The sequence below is a fragment of the Apis laboriosa genome, unplaced genomic scaffold (assembly GCF_014066325.1).
Source record: "Apis laboriosa isolate Shangri-la unplaced genomic scaffold, ASM1406632v1 scaffold68_cov148, whole genome shotgun sequence".
Taxonomy (NCBI): Eukaryota; Metazoa; Arthropoda; class Insecta; order Hymenoptera; family Apidae; genus Apis; species Apis laboriosa.
This window is the reverse complement of record NW_025224135.1, coordinates 7,838,587-7,854,475: the sequence shown is the minus strand read 5'-3', so window position 1 is coordinate 7,854,475 and position 15,889 is coordinate 7,838,587. Positions and strand designations below refer to the sequence as shown.

The following is a 15,889-nucleotide window of genomic DNA, read 5'->3' as shown; positions in this document are numbered from 1 at the left end:
GATACGTAAGAGGCAAGAAAGTTTCGTAATTCACAAAGAAAAAGCCATTTTCCCATTCCTCGGCGGACCGGTAAACTTGCACGAGGTGTTCGCGTCGCGGCCAGGAAGTTTTCGTGTAAAAGTAAATAGAAATTTAAACTGTGTACACGGAACAAAGTTATGAGAAGCTTGTTCACTCGTTTCTAGCATCCTTTGATCGCGTGTTCCGCGTTAAACGCCGGTGGAAAATGTTGTTCGGCAAAGTTCACAATGGAGGTTAATTTTGTTGTTCGTGGGGAGGAGTTTTAAAAACGAGCAATTAGCCTTTCCAATTGTTTGAAATAATTGTACAAGTTAAAGTTTCTTTCCAATTATTACGAATTTATTGTTTTTCCTTTTGTGAGAATGTTTAGAATGTTTATTTATACATCGGAATATTTTATACCAGTATTTCAGCATTGAGGAGCTTTCTCGCCCTAAAGAGATGGAAATTTGAACGAGATGGAAATTTTATTTAAAAAAGAGAGGATTAGTTTGATATTATTCTATACTACTTGCCTGACCATGACGGGCCGTATAATGTTTCTCTCGTCATGTTTTACAATGTGCATTTACATTACATTTGAATAAATAAAAGTTCTATTCCTCTTTCTCTCTCTCGCCTCGACCATGACGGGCATATACCACTTGTCTCGTCATGGCTGTCTTACTACTAGTTGCCTGACTCTACTACTAACCGTACCACGATTGCATTATACTACTTGCCCGATTATAACGATCACGTACCACTCGCCTCACCGTGACGGCCAACTATACACTTGTCACGCCACGGCTGTGTTATTCTATTTATCCGAACATAATGGCCCTATTGTATTTATCCAATCATGACGGGCATATATTATTTGTTCGCCATAATTGATTTATCTCATTCGCTTAATTGTTATCAATCTTGTTGTTATCAATCTAATTGATAATTGATCACGATCATATATCTTTATCTATAATTTGTAATATCATTGTTGCATCATTGTTGAATTAAAAATTTCTATTATAATTAAAAATATTCTGATTAACGATATTTATATATGAACGAATAAGAAACGGATATTAAAATAATTATAATTGAAATAATTTAATAATTCAAGATATTATGTTCGATATATCGAGATTAATTAGAAATCATTTATCGAGAAAAATAGATATCTAGATATTTTTCCAGAAAGCTCCTCAATCGATCTTCACAAAAATTATATTATTACTCGATGATTTAATTCGAATAGAAAGTGAAACCAAAAAAGAAATGTATTTTTATACACGTTCGTTTTTAAACACGTCGATACCGTCCATTAGCACGAGTAATTCAATGATACTTGCTTTTACATCATTTGACACGATTTGCCATTTCAATCTACATAATCGAATAATCGATAATCAGAGAATCGCTTTCCGTAATTTATGTACGATATATATGTATATATAGACTTGTTTAATTGATATTTTACAATACAATTGAATGTATTATATAGTAATGTATTATATAGGATATAATCTTTCTAATGGCCGGTCCATTTTTTTCTCATTTTATTTTACATTAATTTTAATGCACGATCCATTCATACGTTAAATTTACGTGTATATTTCATCCATCTGTGTGTTAACATCTGAGTGCATTGATAAAAGGGGACAAAATATTCGCGGTATTATCAACACCAGAAGAATTGCAATTCAATAAATTATTCTAATTTTTAGAAGAAAACATCCTAAAACGTTCTATTAACTTGTTGCTACGAATCTGCGTCAATAGAAAGATGATAGCCTTGCTAATACGAAACCACAATATGAATTTGCCGTATCATCTTGATAGGATAGCCTGTGGCTGATATAATCTGTTGGAGATTGGTTTCTGGTGTCCTCAGAATCCGGTTCGAGCACATCTCTGAAATGTTAATACGGTTAAGGGAGTTTCCACGTCGATGTCTTCGACCATACATGCTTACTTCCTACGTGCATACGGGTATCGTACATGTATACAGAAAATAAAACACGTATATACGAACAAATAGAAAGCTCATCCACTCATTGAAATCTAAATCACACACGATGGAATGCATAATTAGAATATACTTTTTTTTTTATAAAATAATCTAAGGATATTGTGAATTTACAAATTGTTAATTCTTCGTAAATGATTCTCTATAAAAAATACACAATGTGGAAATAATTGAAAATTTCAATATTTCTCGCTGAATTTTAAACAAGACATATTTCTTTATATTTTCCTTTATATAATTGTAATTCTTTGAATTTATATATGTAAAAAAGCTTAGAAAAAAATTCTGAATCAAAATTTTGAATGATTTCAGAAATCAAAACTTGTTCAGCATCAAACTCTATCAAACCAGAGAAAATTGGTATTAATTTCAAAATGATAAGGAACTTAATAGGAGATTCAATATTAGCATACCAAACGTAACTAGACAAATTTTAATATTGACGTAATATAGAAATCTTCCAAGTTTGTTTATCTTCTTTAATTCTTCCCCAATGCACGATTTAGAAATAAAACGAATATTCTTGGAACATTCTCTTCTTCTTTTTTTTTTTATCAAACAACAATAACTAAAAGAAAGATGAAACCCTTCGACAAAATCAATGGAAACCAAAGCTAAACGGACAAAGAATAAACCGACAATAAACAAGCAACAATAAGTCTTTGCGCAACTCGAATATCGAGAAAGAAGAGAGAATAAATCGTTTCAATAATTTCTATTCGAGGTTTCCTTGCCTCTTTGTGCCAATTTACGGTCAACTATTCTTTATCTCAGAGGCAGAGGTTGAACGTTCCTCGAAAGGAGATACCGGCCCGATTGAGAAATACACAATTAAATCTCGAGTATATTTCTTCGTTATTTACCTCGTGGCGATATCTTCAAAGGGGCAATTAAAATGGATGAGACATCTTCGAGTTGCGGCTCGAAGAAATTCTTCCCAGAGGAGAAGAAAATATCGATGGACTGTAAACTCAAAAAAAAAAAAAAATCAACAAAAATAAACAACTGAAATGTCGCATTGAATCTTTTCATAATCTGATAAAATTCCAATCGAATTCGCTCTGCCCGTTATCACGTGATTGCCTACTCGAAACCAGAATTGGTGTAAACGTATGCAACTCGTTACAAAACCTATCCCAGTTTTAACATGCATTATCTCTTTATACGATGTTATATATATTAGTATATATATTGAATTGGAAATTTTCTGGTCTTAGTTGGATAGCGTTGAGATCTCACTGAAGTTTTGATATCGAGATTTTTAAAGGTTGGTTTAAATTGCATTAGTTATACATGTATACATGCGTTTTGATGTTACATGGAACGAATTGCATACGAATTTATATGCATAAAACAACAGAATATTCGAATTTGAAATTATTCTATTGTAAGGCAAAGTATTCGAATATTTAATCGATTAAAATTCAATCAAATCAACATTCGAATTTTTCAAATTGTACAAGTTCAAATCGAAATTCAAAATTTTAATTCGAATTCAAATTTTCCAATAAAGACTTTCTATTTCAATTTCTCAAATTCCTTACTCGAAATTCTTTCGTTTGAATTCAAATTTTTCGATTCAAATTTAAATTTTCCCATTCGAATTCAAATTTTCCAATAAAGATTGAAATTCAAATTTTCCGATCGAATTTAAATTTTTCTTTTTCGAATTCAATAATTTTCAATAATTTTTACATTCTTTTCCAAGCTTAAACTACGCTCTAATCATTCATTCAAGTCAAATAATAAACCTCTAACGATTTTAGAATTTTTTAACATGCATTTTACAACAAATTCTTATCCTTTTTTTTTTTTGAAAAAATCGAATATTGGACATAAAATTCGTAACAAATTTCCATGTATCAATCCTCGAAGGAACGATATATTCCATAAACATCAACCGGTATCACATTTCAGATACGAATAAAATTGCATGAAGATAATACAGAGGATTGTCATTCCATATAAGTCGATCTCAATTAATTACCATGTCTGGCAACATTGATACAGCTAGCGGTTAACCGTATTTCCGGAGGAACTACTTCAGATACAGCGAGTTACCGGTGTCGTATCGATGAAATGTAAATTTGGATAACTGCTTGCAAACGTCATTCACGCTGGTGCAACGTGCACACCGCTCGCCTATCTCATGCATATGCCTCTGGTAAACTATGCTATCGCTTTCTCCCGTTATATTCGCTTTTAAGGAATAAATGTAACACGTGTTTGCGAGCCCGGGGCACGAAACGGGGCGAGTTGTAGCGAATTTACAAGTGTGTGTATCGGATACACGCAAATTTTGCGTGCCACGACACGGGTTACGGCGTGGCTGGAACGACATGAATTGTTTTTAATGGGCCATAGTTTTATGAATAATATTTTATGACGGCACTACTTATAGGATCCTAAAATAAATTTCTATTCTATATATTTAGAATATAATCAAAAATATACGATACTTATAGTATATTTATCAATTATTTTCAATAATATCGTGTTAAATGTAATCGATCATCATTTCGATTATCATTTCTCTACTATTTTCTATTATAAAAAGTATAACTTATTTAAATATCAATCACGGAAAACACGTTAACAATTTACCGTTATATTATTAACAATAAAATTATCAAGTATTATATTATTAACAACGCACCGTATCAATGCAGGCACAGATTAAATTCATATATTTTGATAAATATCGCACGATAATTCTCCCAATTCAAACATTTGCATACTAGTTTAAAACAAGAAACATACCACTATAAACGACCTTATTCACCTCGTTGCCCCATTATTATTACAAAATTATTCCAAATTTATATCCAACTCGAAAACTTCGACACTAGCGGCGTGTTTTCGATCCACGATTGTTACAGGAAAATACGTTCATAACTCAGGCTGAAATTTATGAAAGCCGGCATCACGGTAATCCCACGGATATCCGAGTTATAAAGCTTAAATCATGACCGATTGTTCGCGAGTGTTATTCATGGACTTGGCGAGCCATTCGAGAACTTGTTAAATCTGTCCGGGTGCAACGATCTACGTCAAATTTGTTCGGACAAACGGCGGGTAACGTTGCACAAACTCTCGACATTCGATTGTCAGGGAATGGATTTAATAGTTTATCGTCGAATCGGTGTATAAATTCGCTCGTTCGATCGTTTCTAGAAAACAAAACGGGAGGAAAAGAATGATTTTTATCACTTTTCGAGTTCGCGTCAGTAATAGAGAACTTTGTGCTTTGCTTTCCGCGCGACTGCGCTCTCCCATTGTCGCGATTTGCCCGATTTGTTAACTGGCTATTCGCTTGATAAATGGTGTCGAATCTTGCGGATCTTATGATTTATTGAAATTTTGGGAAAATTGATTTGGTAATTGGTGGAGGATTTTATTAAAAAGCTTCAATTTTACAAAATCCACCAACGAAACATTTAAATTATTAGGATCTTAATTAGGTAAAATTATAGAAATCGTTTAAATTAAAAAAAAATCGTAAAATTTAATTAAATAAAAGAAGAACGTTTATATACCAAAAAAAATATTATATTCGTCTCTTGTCTGAACATCGCCAATTGTGTATTTTCGTAATGTTTATTCAAATTATTTGCATCCTTGTAGTTTACAATATTATTTTATGATTTACATATTCATGAATGTGCACCCAATTATTGAATAAATTATACGTATTTCACGTATACACAACCCCCCTCTCAACTTTCGTTTCACACAAAATTGTATCTTGCGAAATATCTACGTTGCTTTAACAAAGAGTGAAGAGGAGGAAAAGCTGAGGGATGAAATGCAGAGACAGATTGTATTCACGTTCATCGAATAACCATTTATCAGAATTTCGAACTAGACTAACAAAATACATACGTGGCCTGTAACGCCATTGTACAAATCTGCAATGTTGCGGCGCTTGTTGAAATTGGACGATTTCCAAACGCTTTGAACAAACAGCGAAATAAATATGAACGGCGTACGATTTTACCCGATAAAATTTTCCGACGAATTATTACACGATCCTGTAAATAATCGATAAAAGTAATATCGGATAAATGAAATTTTCTCGAAATCTATAACCATGTTTATCTATATCCATACGGCATATTTTGTTTGGGAAAAAAGAACAACAATAATAATAAAATTTTTTTTATATAAGAAAAAAAACGGATAATTCATAATTTTAAATAAAACTTTCTCATTTGACGAATTTTTATAAACCTGTAAGCTTAATAATAAGAATGTTTTTTGACTCGTTAAAAATACCTTCCAGTTTCCAAGCAATTACAAAAGTTTACTCTACGCATAACGAAATTTTCCTTCATCTGTAGCCACATTTCAAAAAACATTCTGATTAAATTATATTCACCCTAGAAGTTCACTCTCTTTTTCAATTTCTACCCATCAAAATTCATTTTACCATTAATTTTCAATTTTTACGACGTTACGACAAGTATCGTAACGCGTATCAAATTAAAAATTCAAAGCGCATCGACATTTCGTACGATGCTCGAACTACAACTCTGTACTACACGACAAACAAACGAAACAACGATCGAACGTAATTATTGGTGTAATGGAACAATATCGATCGAGCGTGTTGTGTTCGATCGAACGTGTATTCCGAGGTGAATTCTCGCGGAGGAAAGAAAATGGACGTGTAACGTCGTGAGTTATACACGGTGGCGCACGCGTATGAATGCAAATGTAGATCTGATCCGAAATGAAACGTCGAAGGTGAAATCTATTAGCGTGGAAATGATGTAGCGCGATTAAATAACAAAGGTGTGGGACCTTAGCTTTCGCGAGGCGCATTAATTCCAGTCCGTAAATTATGTTGTGTCGAATGCAACGCGTATTTCATTTACTCCGATGAGAAATTAATAGCACGAGAGTTTGGACACACGTTCGATTCGTTTGACTCGACGATGCATTGTCATTGTGACACGCGACTACGATTTAGTTTATCAGTTTTGCCGAGCGCAACACAATATTAATCTCTATATTTTGTTTTTTTTTTTTTAATATTACGTGTCAAATTAATTTATAAATATTTTTATATTATGGAGAAGCTAATCTTTACGTGTCCAGCGAGTAGAATTTTAATTTTGAAGAAGATAAATAAAATTTGTCCTAAAGAATTATCTAATAATGTATAGAGAAATATCACTAAAGAAATGATTATTTTAACGAATAAAATATATTGATTTTCTATAATAATTCTTGATCGTTGTAAAAAAAATTTTTTTTATCACTATTCGAATATATCTGTCCGATTCAATATATCTGGATACGAGAGAAACAATTCACCATCAATTTAAAAAACTCGATATACCCTGGATAATCTTGTGGACTTCACGTAATAGGTACAAACGACCTTGTACACGATACATCATTCTAAACCCGAAGGATTTAATACAGACGAGCTGCAGTGCCAACGAAGTCAATTTAGATCATTCCTGGACCAAGGGATTCGATGTGGATGACCTGAATCCTGCATACATCATCTCAAGATCCAAGGATCCGGTCGATTCCTTCAAATATTTCGAGATGTTGGTTGAGTATCCTACCTACTTGCCCACCCACATTATTTGTGTTCCTTCGGTGTAATGTCTACATACTGTTTGATTTAGGGTTAATTGTACTTGTGTTCGCTCGTGTCACGTATTATCCGTTCCAATCCCTTTGAATCAAAGCTGTTCTATTCTCCTGCAGTCCATCTTTGATCTTAAGTTGTTCGCTACCTTTGATCTCGATTAATCATTTTCACGCAAAGATCTATTTAATCGCTTTCTTGAACCAAATTTACTTATACGTCATACTCGACTTATAAAATCATTTATGTTAGACTTTTTATTTATTTATTCTAATCTACTAACTCGTTTGCTATATACTTATTAATGAATTGTATTTTTCCTAATCCATAAATTGTAAATATATTCTCTGAAAGTGTATCACGGATCTACGTTCCACGTTCAATTTCTATTCCTCGAATTTCTTGGCTCCGGAAACCGCGCTATATTCCAAGACCGCAAGTATTACAATAATCTCAAATAATCCATGACCTAACATCCAAGATAACGAACGTTTAGGTTCTACGGAACTTCGCTCGACTTCGTTACAAAATCATTAATCACACGCTTTACCAGATGTTCGAGGCATACTCAACCCAACATCTTTCATGCACGCCGAGCGTAAAATATTTCACGCGACCTAGTATTAATGCCACGCATCGTCAACGTTATTCGTGCGTGTAATACGGAATATAAACAAGCATGTACATGGCGCATTACAATGTTGTGCTGTATAAGTGAAGCTGAAAGCGCAACCTCGGCTGCGAAATATCGGGTCAAGTTTAATGACTCAACTTTACTATGCTCGTCTCAGAAACATGATGAAACATGGATGGTCTTGGTCAACAAGATTTGCCGCCTCTCACCGGAAGCAAAGGAACAGCGCTCATTATGAGTCTCTATGCTTTCTAAAGATCTTGGCGTAACGTTTAAATTCATTCGATGAACGTGTTTTTGCGAACGAGTTTTTGTACACCAACGGACTGTTGATATGTTTATATGTTATAAGTAACTTAAAAATTCGAAAATAAACACGGGAAGCGTTGGAATATTAAGATTGATAAATACTTAAGATTACTCTTCTCTTTCGTTATTTTATTATTTTATGAAAAAATATATAAAGTTGCACGAACATATGCAGTTTATCTTGTCGAATATTGTTTAAAATATATTGCAATTGCATATCGATAGATTTATCATAAAGGAAAGATTTAAACGAGAGGAAAGATTCAAACGAGGAAAAAGATTGATAGAATAAATAAAAGAAATAAATATCTTACCTTTTATTAGCAAAACTGGATTAGCTACAAATATTAAATAAGAAAACATATTTCGAGTTAAATCGCGTAATTAAACATTCATACTCTCGATAATCAAACTATTACATCAATATCATATCATCCAATTATATTCATCAAATTGAATCATACTTCGATACAAATTTCGCGACTTCCATCCCATCAACCATTCACGAATAATTCAAACGATCATAACATCATTGAAATTCAAATCAAAATATTACAATTTCTCTCGACCATTCTAAAAAAAAATCGCTATACTCTTCTAATTTAAGTGCTTAATTTGCACGCATCCCGCGTTCAAATTCCGGAGTTGGCAGTTTCCGGCCCGCGCGACGAATGCACACGAATGTCTTTGGTTATTAGCCCGGCCGGAATATTAATCCCGGTTAGTGGCAAGTGGCGCGATAATGGCGACACTTGCGTTGCGGTCAACCCGAATTTATGTCGGCCGAGTTCTCGTTGTCGCGGCCTCTGTCGGAGGCGGAGTCATTGTTGGAGGCATCAGAGGATCGGCGATAACCTCCCCCCTCGGCCGCAGATGCTCTCTGCACCGCAGACAGAAACTGCGGGGACCACTGCTGCGTTGCAGTTAATTGCTCGCGGATCGAAGCGATGGGAATTACCGGCGAAATTAAAACACCGAATGGGGGAGCACGATAACATATTTTTCGTCGTTAGCGTGGCCGATCGTTAAAATTTCGTATGGCGACCGCGGAAAACGTAATCACGGTGTACCGATCCGCTCGAACACGCGGATCGGAATAACGTCGTTTCGTTAGTGTATAGTGTATTAACGGAATCGCGAGAAAATCGTGGAAATTTTCGCGATATTTTTCATCGATGTTTTGGTGTACATTAAATTTTCGAAATTATGTTTGAAAAATTTGTCTCGAATATTGTCGAAATAGAGATGATCAAGAACGGTATGTAGTTAAAATTTAAAATAACGTTAGGATTAATGGTTGATGAATTGGATATATTGATTTCTTTTCGTATCGCATCTTTTTTCTTTTGGTATCGTATTCATTTTTAAAAATTGGCTTTAATTTTAAGATATATTGTTGTGCGAAAAACGCAATGTTTGAATAAATTGTCGATGATTTCTCCGGTTGATTGTAAATTTTTATACAATTTTATGTCATTTAATGATTATAAATTTTTCGTATTTTTCGATTCGTTTATGAATCGTATTTTAAAAGCGCGAGAAGAACTACATTTTTTAAAATGTGTGCACGAATTCAAATTTTAATTTGAATTGTAGAATAAACGGTAACAATATTTACGTGAATAATAATTAAATGTACATATCAAATGCATTCGTGATGAAGAACAGAGAGAATATATTTTTAATATTCGATAAAGAATCTCGAATCAAAATTAATACTAAAAGATATAAAATGTAAATATACGTAAAAAATGTACGTAATAAATTTCAAATATATAAATATATATATAATATAAATAAAAATTTTCAAAATTTTCTGAAAATTTTGTTTAAAAATTAAAAAATTAAATTTTTAAATATAATTTGAAAGAATTAAATTCAAATAACAGGAAAAATCATGTTACAATTATTAATTTATGAATTTCGCGAGAAATATCCAAAATATTTTTGGATATTTTTGGATATATATATATATATATATATATATACGTACTGATATTATTACACATAGTTCAAGAGAGAAAAGAGTATTACGTGAAATGTTATAAAATTGATAATGGCTCGCAAAGTAAATTAATAAACTCAAACTTCAAAGACGACGTACATATGTATATTGTGTAAATCTCATCGAGAGTTTTTGAAAAAAATCCCGTTAACAAGTTTGGTAATATTGAAATCTGAATTTCCGCTTCGATGCTACTTTTTTTAGCAAGCAGAACATTACAGCTAGAAATGGAAGATTTATTAGCGCATAGAAATAAAACATTTTTATTTAACAATTTATTTTTTCAATTCGAAATTCATTTTCTTTTTTTTTTTCTTTTACGTTTATGTAATATTTATATGTAGATATATTCAATGCGCGCAAACTAGAAAGAGCAAATTATTATGCTCTTCTTCGCAACATTGAAAGTTTATTATTAATGTATGGAAATGTACTTTCTACCGTTGAATAATTTTTTATTCATCCCAAACATATTTACACCGCGAAAGCATTTTCTCTTCCATATTATTTTCTCATTTCGTTTCAATGAAAAATTCTTTTCTCTCTTTCTACATGTACACGATTTATTTGCCAACAGTCGAATATTTTTTATTAGCATTTGATTAAAATTAAGCCGACTAAGTTTATAAACGAGTTGATAACTTTCGTAAAATTTTTATAAACTTACCGACGCTGCATTTATTATCGTAGATATCGCCATTGTTCACAAGCTCTGTTGAAAACTTGCTGTAAATCACGAGAGCAGAGAGAGAGAGAGAGTACAGAACGTCTTCTCCACAGAAAAATTTTGCGCAGATAAATACAATCCATCGTCTTTGAGATTGATCTATGAAAACAGAAAGAGCAATTTTTAAAAAGAAATATAAAAAGAAAGAATGATTGAATTATGAATATTTGTACATGAACGTAAAGAAAAAAGATAAAATATGCTATACTTGAGAATTCATATATAATTTACATTATGATTATAACAAGACACAATTTTTTATTTGAAATTAAAAATATAGATTTTTAATATAGATTTTATAGATAATGTTGAAGTATATTAGAATTTAAAAATTTGAATTGATTTGAATTGAAATATTGATTCATGTGTAATAAAAATATGAAAGTTAACAATTTGATGATATAAAAATAAAGTTAAAAAATTATAAAATATTAAAAATATAAAGTAAAAATTTAATTTTTTTAAGAATTCTGTTTAGTATCATATTCAAATTTATTAGATTAAAATTAAATTAGTAAGTTAATATTATAAAATACTTACATTTTACAGTACTTTTGTCCATAACCATATAACCTCACTATATGCCGAAAAATATCACGCATGCTAGTTATATACTTGCGCTATCGGTCACTTTCAAATTGTTTATAAAGTATGTATATGTATAAACCATAAGAATAACGTATTTATTCGATGTTTTGAAAAAGTGAGACACAAAAGGACACGAAATGTTTTCAAAATCATCCGGAATATATGATCCGGAATGTACTAAACATATTAGACGCGTACATACATACTGTGTGTGAAAAGCGCATATGTTCTGCGCATAGAAGAAAATGGATATCAATCGTCCGTTATAGACGGTTCGATCTATTCATACTTCGATTATATTTAGCGATCAGACTCTAATAGATCTCTACCATATATTTTATTGTTTATTATCTTACCATTATCGCCAAATGTTTACTCGTACTTCTTCTAATCTTAACTGTCCTTTTTTTTCTTTCTTCTTATTTTTCGCAAACAAAGATATATGGATTCCGAAAGAATTTCTTTAAAAAATATATAATAATATTATATACATATAACATTCTTTTTAAAATATTAATAACAATTTCTTGATGTATTCATTTCAAATGATATAAAATTCATACCTGTCATATTACGAACATCATTCTCGTACACTCTTCTAACCTCAGTTCAGTAAGCTTGACAGAATACCATTTAAAATAAAATTTAAATCACTATTCACATAATACAATACTCTCTTGAAGAATATAATATTAAAAGGTAAATCTTTGAAAACAAACTAATTTGATTTTGTTTTTTTTTAGAACAAATATACGTGAAAAATTTTAGAAAGTTTTACGAAACGACCGAAGAAAATTAATTACGGCTATACTTTATATTTTTGCCTGCAGTGGCGCTGCTTTCCTAAACGGTACCAACAATGCAATTTCATAACGATAGTGTTATTTTCCGCGGCATTTTAAAATTACTTTTTTAATTAGCTCGGTTCTGTGGTACGAATCATGGCTTGAATATCAAAAAAAAAGAATCAGTGAAAAATTCTGCGGAACAGTCGTTTCACGAATTTCCATGTGATTACAAATCTACAGTTCAAATAAAATTCTTATATAAGAGATTTCATGGATTAATTCATTTCGAATTGGAGATTGCCAGGAGCGTTCTTATTAATGCGAGGATGCAACTCGGTAAATAAAAATCTTTGATGAATTTCAATTTTTTCTATATTAAAAAATCCATTCTCCTAAATCAAGCTCAAAAGCGAAATAATCCATTCGTTACTCATTGTTCAAAGCTATCTACGGACCTTCCTTACATCGAGTCGAGACACGAGGAGTCAAATGATCCTGCGTTCACCACAGAATCCGCTTTTCTCTTTCACTCGGCACGCTGTCGCTAACAATTTCGCAGAACCGCGCGTTGCAACGGGAGTTATCGTGAAGAGGTCTATTCAAACAGCACGTACTCCTCGAGCCCCTGTTGCCTGAACGTTCCTGGAACGTAATCTAGTCAACGGTTCACGATTGTACATACGTAGAACGGTGCCATGGAAATCGTTCGTGGGACAACGCCCTGCCGCGTCGCGTCGCCTTCTGTCCCTGCAGAATAATCAACTGGGATGAAAGAACGGTCGGGAAAAAACTGCTTCCGGTATCCTGCCGAGGAAACATTAATTTTTCGCATTATTACTGCGAGCATGCTGCATCATATCTTTGTGAGTTTTATGTATGGAGAGATAGATTCCATGGGTCGATTTTCATTCACTGGAAATTAAGTATGTTTTTTATGTTTTTTATTTTATATAGTAAAGATGTGAGTATTTATAGGAGCAGCAATGAGTTTTACCGTAATGAGCTTGATGGTAAGAGATATATAGATAAATTTGAAATTTGTAAGAGAAAAAATTAAATTTAATATAATGTCTATTCGAAGTCTGAGTGATTAAATAGATTACTTTTAATAGAATTAAATTATTTGATTCTTTAATTATTTTGGATAATTTTTTTACTATTTTATTTTTAAAAATATACTTTTCTCGGAGAATATTAATTATCATTCTCTAGATTCGAATTAATAATTGACATATCCATGCGAGATATTTAAGATCGTTATCGATAAATAAACTTAACGAAGAGATTGATTATCGGCAACGAAATTAATCGAAAAGTAGAAATATCATTCGTTGCTTTCACTGATTTGCGCGATACTATGCCGTTTCAGCATACAGAAAGGTTCATTTATTCGTGACGTTTTCATCACCGATAGAACGACCATCGCAAGTTCGATATTGCTTTTCGGATTAACGGCAAAACGCGCTATCTTTCTTTCGTCCATCTGTCGGGACATTCATTGCCTTCATCCGGGGAAAATTAGCATGCAGTCAGCATAAACTGACTAATAGCTTTCGTTCGATCGAAATATCAAAGTTACATTTTGAAATAATAGATAAATTCGATGCTTCTCACATCTCGATTAAACTGCCAAAATTTTCTTTAAGAATATTTAATATGTATTTCGAATTAAATTAAATATTTCAATATTTTAAAATAAATATTACAATATAATAAAAATATAATAGTACTTGGTAAATATGAAAAGATTTTAATTATTTAAGGATTTTATTTATTAATATAATATAGATAAAGCTTTTAAATATAAATCAAATTTTTTTCAATACGAAAATGAAATTCATTCTTCATTCAATGATCTATTGAATTTTCATTTTATCGATCCTCACCAGAATTCGTTGTCTCACCAGAGACACCCATGTAAAACAGCCAAATCATGACGAACGAGTTTCCATGATACCGTATCTGGGAAGGAACACCCAGCTTTTATTAGATACTCCCGATCTATTACAAGAAAAGTAAGACAAATCGTTCTTAATGAGCGGTGATTTGTTACGAGACATAGGAAGGAAAGAAAATGTTCAATCACGAGAAAGCTTTTTGGTATTGGTATACGTGGAGAATTCAGTCTTGCCAAAAAAAGTAGAAAAACGATAAAGACATTATATAAACAATGTTGCAAACGTCGTAAAATTCTGGTTCTGGAATAACGTTTCCGATTTGGATAGCCATTCGTTTCTTGAGTAAATAAAAAGAAGACTGCTATGAGCGAGATCGTAAAGTATGGACTTCCTGCAGAGACGATTTTGTTTTTTTTTTTTTTCTTTTTACCGTACGTTAATGTTATGGGAAGAGTATTTAGTAGAATCTTGTGGAAGCATTAAAAATTGTTTCATTTAAGTATTTATTTTAAAGTAAAATGTTTTTATAAAAAGCTTCGAAGGAAAAAGAACGAATATTTTTATTGTGTTTTAGTGAGAATGGATAATATTTTCAAGTTATTGTTGTTTTAACTTAGTATATAGATAGATTTGTATAACTCGAAATGTTTGATAAATGTTTATAAATTTCTATATTACTATAACTGAGTGAAAATGTATTTTTGAAAATTTTTCCTGTTTTTGTGTAGTTCTATAAATAGTAGAAATGAAACTCCATTAAAGGATTATGATTTGCCACTGAATGTAGTAACAGAATTTAAAAGAGATCAAAACAGTGCAAATTTACGATAAAATACATTGCATTAAAATAACGAATTCTCTCTAACAAAAATTTCAATAAAATTCATATTTTTCATTCTGATAAAAAAGTTGCGATATATTACACAATTGTATGCAATATTTTCCTTATTTTCATTTAATTTTACTTACGTTAAATTGAAAAATTTATAATATAGATTTATATATAGAATCTATAACATTCGAGAATTACATTATAATAATAATCAATCGGATTCAAATATTTCAAATAACAATAAATTTTTATATAACAATTTGAATATCAATACATCATTCGCGTATAACATAAAATTATAATCACAAATTTCATATAATTCTAATTCAATACCTTCGAACGTTCAAAATTTAATATTCCCAACATTCCAATAAATCACTGACCAACCTCGCAAAAAACGTCGCACGAATTAATCGTCCACCATTTAGTCACGTATTTGCAAACTATCTCGGGTCCATCTCGTATCTCTCTCC

At 31.6% G+C, this 15,889-nt stretch overlaps 1 protein-coding gene across 12 annotated transcripts in view; it reads left to right on the top strand.

The window, feature by feature from the left end:
* LOC122718845 (neurobeachin) overlaps positions 1 to 15,889 on the top strand; it is a 238,893-nt gene that overhangs the window by 90,509 nt on the left and 132,495 nt on the right. The window lies entirely within an intron of this gene.